Genomic DNA, 5,942 nt, shown 5'->3' with positions numbered 1-5,942 from the left:
TCTGCAGCGTCTGTATCTAACCTCAAACTGATGACAGATTAGTAGTACTTCGCGTTTGACTCGGGGGCAGCCAACCAATAACGAACTCGAACCTTGTCGGAGTCCTCGTCGGAGTCAGTGGAAAGTACTACTGAACTGTCAAAAAAGTTCATTTGACGAGGACCTAATTCATTCGTGACGTCATGCTGCAGAACCTAATAGACTAACGCAAAATGAACTCCCCCAAGAAATTATGACGTTTGAGCGGGTCGCATAATGAACGCAAAATGAACTTTTGTTCGAGAAGACGACCCGCTCAAATGTCAAAATCCATTGGGTGAGTGAATTTGATGAACTCCTGCACAAGTCTATGTGCTCAATTTATGGACGAGAAGAAGGCGGGGGTGAAAAATTCATTTTCGGTGCAAAACATAAACAAACCGGCTGGCTCTCCCATACTAAAATCCAAGATGGCTGAATCGTGAATTTGGCAGATTGGAACACCTAGTGGTGTATTCATCTTGGTCCAATGCACCGAGTTCATCATTGACGTTTGAGACGGGCGCTGTTTACTAAGAATGAATACTAAGTATAAAAAGTCTTTTTCATTCACCGAGTTCATGCAAGTGTTCATTTTTAGTAAACAGCGCCCGTCTCAAACGTCATTGTGTTCATTCGGTGCATTGGACCATGGTCCAATGCACCGAGTTCATCATTGACGTTTGAGACGGGCGCTGTTTACTTAGAATGAATACTTTTTCATTCATCGAGTTCATGCAAGTGTTCATTTTTAGTAAACAGCGCCCGTCTCAAACGTCATTGTGTTCATTCGGTGCATTGGACCATACTGTCAAAGTCTGTGCAAGAGTTCATCAAATTCACTCACCCAAAGCGAGGTATTCACCAGGGATGCCAGATGATATTTTCCAATGTCTTCACAGTCGTTTAAAAATGTCTTCAAATGTCTTCAATATTAAGATTATGATTACAGTGATCGTTCGCTAATTGGGGCACGACCTCACCCCAACTAGCGAATGCCGTTCGCTAATTGGGGCGCTTTGACAAGCGTCAATGTTGTTTACTTTTTGCATTGAACAAAAGAAAATTTTACGCGCCAGAAAATATCGATCCCGCCAAACACGGAAACAAGACGTCAACGCGTTTTTGACATCACATTCTGACGTTTAGCTGCTTTTTAATTGGGTTTCGCCCCAATTATCGAACCCCCAACTAAAAAGCGCCCCAACTAGAAAAAACCCAATTAGCGAACGTTCACTGTATCAGCGAAAAATTTCAAAATCCAATAGGTCTTCTTCTCTTCTTCTTCTTCTTCTTTAGCATTTCCTCAGTTATTAATTGAAAGTTTTTCTATATGCCCGCCATTGCATGAGTATGTATCTTGTGTAGCAAGTACAATGGATACATTATGCCCAGGGTATCGAGAATGTTTCCAACCCAATAACATCCTAGACCGGACTGAGAATCGAACTCACCATCTCCGATTTGGCAATCCTACGCCTTTACTCGCAAGGCTACTGGAGACCCCAATAGGTGTGTAAATTCAATAATCTTCTTGTATTACTGGTGTTGAATAATGTTTTTTTTTACATTCAAATTGTTAGAATTCAAGAGAATATTTTTTTAAAACGAGTTTCACCTGGATTTTGTACTGAGTCGGAATTATTAACTCAATTTTCACGTGGAACTCTTCCAAATTTCTTTTTAGAGAATACTCTGTTGGGATTCAAACTTTACTGTGAAATACTTGAAAAACATCCATAGAATTTTCTAAAGGAACGTCCGGATAAATATCTAGATCAACTTCCGGATAAATTCCCGATGGAGCTGGAGTCTCCTGAAAAAATTTCCTGAGGAATTCCTGTTGGAACTTCCAAAGGATTTACTGAAGGAACTTCTGGAGAAAGTTCTGAAGGAACTTCCGCAGAAATACTTGTAAGAACTTAAGAAGGGCCCTCCTTAGCCGTGCGGTAAGACGCGCGGCTACAAAGCAAGACCATGCTGAGGGAGGCTGGGTTCGATTCCCGGTGCCGGACTAGACAATTTTCGGATTGGAAATTGGCTCGACTTCCCCTGGGCATAAAAGTATCATCGTGCTAGCCTCATGATATACGAATGCAAAAATGGTAACTTGGCTCCGAAACCTCGCAGTTAATAACTGTGGAAGTGCTTAATGAACACTAAGCTGTGAGGCGGCTCTGTCCCAGTGGGGGGATGCAATTCCAATAAGAAGAAGAAGAAGAAGAAAAAGAAGGAATTCCTGTAGAATCTTCAGGATGAATTCCGGAGGGATTTTCTGGAGGAATACCTGAATGAGTTTCCTGATGAATTTCTGAAGGATATTCCTGAGGAATTATTGGAGCAATTTCCGGTGGAATTCCAAAAGAAACTTCTGGATAAATTCTTGGAGGTAGTTGGAGAAGCTTCTTGAGGCATTGCTGCAGAAAATTCCGAAAGAAATCTTGGAGGAAATAGAAGTATACCTCCTGAGGCATTCTTGGAGAGTAATTCAGCAACCTTGAAGGATCTTCCGGAGGGATCCCTAGAATAGCTTCCGCAGAAATCCCGGGGAAAACTTTTAAAAGAATTCCTGGAAGAACTATTGGAGAAATTCGTGAAGGAACTACCGAAGGAGTTCTTGAGGAAATTCTGGAGGATTTTCCAAATGAATTCCTGGAGAATTTTTGGAAAAAATCCCTGAAACTTCCGGACAATTTCCTGGATGAATTTCGGAAAGAATACCAGAACGCATGTTTGAAGAAATTCTTGAAGGAATTCTCAGAGAAAATACTGGAAGAATGCTCAAAGATATTTCTAAAAGAATTGCCAAAGGAATTCAAAGAAGAATTTTACGAAAGTGTGTAACAAGTTTCCTCTGATTTTGCTATTTATTGTAATTAATAAGTAATTTGCCATTATTATAATTAAAAATCCCTTAACTCTTTTGTGGAATTTCTCTGAATTATTTAAGGAAGATTTTCACGTAGAAATTTATCGTGGAAATAATGAGAAATAATCATTTAACACCAGAACTAATTCAATTTCTTGTCGACATTCGTAAACATTTTCTATTAAAATTTATTGAGACAATTTTCTTGTGGAAATTAAAAGAGATTTATTGTGGGAGTTCAGAAAAACTTGAGGAAATTAAGGAGAATTTTCAATTTAAATTTTGGAGGATTCTCTTTATATCTTTTTACGGAAATAATTAGATATAAATTTTGAACTTAATTCCCCAATTGCAATTCTCTTGATTTTAGACAAGAAATTCCTCATAATTTTCATCGGAAAAACTCCTTATTTAACACGAAAAATTCTTTGAAATTTTCGCGGAAAATTCTTTCAAAAGTTCACGGAAAATTCAAAGAGTTTCCCGACGGATATTTAGAGGAAAGTCACATATAAATGCCGAAAAGATCAAATGAATTCGAAAAGAAATTAAGATAAAGCATTCAATCAATTTTTGCGTTCCGATGTAATAATATCTAGATCAGCAATACCTTCTTACATACACGTCAAAAACTCCGCCGCCGCCAAGAAAAATTCAAACAAATTCTGTCATCGGGAATTTTTTAACCAGCGCACAACTCAAAGTTAAGTGCGTATGAGGTCTGAAATGCGTTTCAGTTATCAGCCCGCTAGTGTGAAGGTATTTTTATGTTTGAGATTCTAGGCCCGAGACAAAAACTTTTATAACTTTTGTGATTTTTGTTGTATAATTTACATATAGAAGTCGCAGAAGTCGCACTCGTTGGCTTATTGATTGTCTTCAGGTATCTTCAAATAAGTTAATATGTCTTCAAATATTTTGAAAAGTCTTCAAAATGTCTTCACGAAATAAATGTCTTCACAAAGATTCAAATGTCTTCAAATTGAAGACATGTCTTCAAATCTGGCATCTCTGGTATTCACTCGAAAAATGTTCATTAAAGGGGTCGTTCAAAATCTACGTCCACGGTTTAAGGGGGTGGGGGGTCTAGAATTTGCGACAGTTTGTGACAGGGCGAGAGGGGGGTCTCGTCTTGTGTTACGTGCAACGAGCAAAGTACCTAATTACATTTTAGCACAGACAAACAGACGTAACAGCTTGAACATTTTTCTGAAAAATCCTTCGCCCAACTTCTCTACCACCATCTTGCGAGCATGTTACACGAAACAATGTTTCGTATGACATTGTCACCAGAAGGCGCTAGAGTGATATGTCATACTCGAAGGATTACGACGCTGGCGCCTCTAGTTGTGAAACACGCAATCAATCAAATTCAAATTGATCGTTGAAATCATGGTCGATGGTAATTTATCTAGTGTTACGTCTGTTTGTCTGTGATTTTAGGGTCTGTCTCAATTGGATAATTAAACTGAAATTAAATTGAGACAGACCCTTAGAAACAATTTGATGAGCTGAAAAATATTTTAATTTGCTATAATTAATTTACCATTATGAAAATTGAAGCGTGAAAAGCGAGAAAAGAGAAAACTTCTGATTCTTTGCGGAGTTCTGTTCCACGATAAATCACCAGAGCGGAAGGAGAAGTGCCCACCGATTTTCGTGAAAGGGAACCCCGACCAAGATGGATACATCACTAGTAGTGTATTCCGAGGTGTATTCATATTGGTCCCGACTTCCGGAAACTGATCGCCCGGGGCCTAAAGTGCAACTTTCGACTGATGTGTCGAAGGTGTGAAACTAATGACCGAGGAAAGATCTCACTTCGACAAGGCGCTGGAGTACCTGCATACGAAACGGTTCCAGTTTTACACCCACGATGTCCCCCGGAAGCAAGCCCCTCAAAGTCGTGCTGCGTGGCCTCTGCGACGTGGACGAAAAGAAGCTGAAGGAAGCTCTGGAGGAAGTGATTTGAAGCCCACCAGCATACACAAAATCCGCCGGCATGACACTTTCCGGACTTACGTGGAGTTCTGTGAAATTCGCAAGAAAGCTTCCACAAGAAGTTGTCCAGCCTGAAGCTCGCCCCAATTGCTCGACGAGCGAAACTTCCCGACAATCCCGCCTCCTCGGCGGCCGATCCCGGTCCTTCCACCGCTGCAACCGCAAAGAAGACTCGCAGCTGCTGCTGCCTCGGTTTCACAGGAAGTCAAACCAAGCGAAGCAACATCCAGTCGAACGGCCGCCGCTCCCTCGCACAGGATTCCGCTGGCAGCAAGATGAGCATCTTCTTCCTCCAGAAGGTTTCACTCCACTCTACACCTCGGAGCAGCTGGTTCCGATATTCAGCCAACTTGCGACTCGGCTTCAAAGCTGCAAATCCCGGTTCGACCAGATCTACACTCTGGGCCTTTCCAATCCAAATCTAATCAAAATCCAATTCAAATCCAATTCAAATCCAAATCCAAATGCAAATCCAAATCCAATTAAAATCCAATCCAAATCTAATCCAAATCCAAACCAAATCCAATATAAATCCCATCCAAATCTAATCCAAATCCAATTGAAATCCAATCCAAATTCAATTCAAAGCCATACATTTAATCCAATTTTTAATTTCATGTATAAATAGTATACGCACCTTGTAGTTTCACAAACTGCAATACATTTTTCGATCACCTTTCAGACACGCCTTATAGTTTTCTAAACCACAAACCATTTTCCAACGGTCTAACAAATGCGCATTTTGGTCTTGCAAACCACAAACCTATTTCCTACGGTATTCCATACGAGCCTTGTGGTTTTTCAAACCACAAACCATTTTTCCAGCGGTCTTTAAAACACGCCACCACAAACCATTTTCCGACGGTCTTCGAGACACGCATTGCGATTTTGCAAACCACAAACCAATTTCCTACGGTCTTTCAAACGAGCCTTGTGGTTCTTTAAACCACAAACCATTTTTCCAGCGGGTTTTCAGACACGCCACCACACATTATTTTCCGACGGTCTTTGAGACGCGTCTTGTGGTTTAGCAAACCACAAACCATTTTCCGAC

The sequence above is a fragment of the Armigeres subalbatus genome, unplaced genomic scaffold (assembly GCF_024139115.2).
Source record: "Armigeres subalbatus isolate Guangzhou_Male unplaced genomic scaffold, GZ_Asu_2 Contig287, whole genome shotgun sequence".
Lineage (NCBI taxonomy): Eukaryota > Metazoa > Arthropoda > Insecta > Diptera > Culicidae > Armigeres > Armigeres subalbatus.
Note: the sequence above shows the minus strand (reverse complement) of the source record.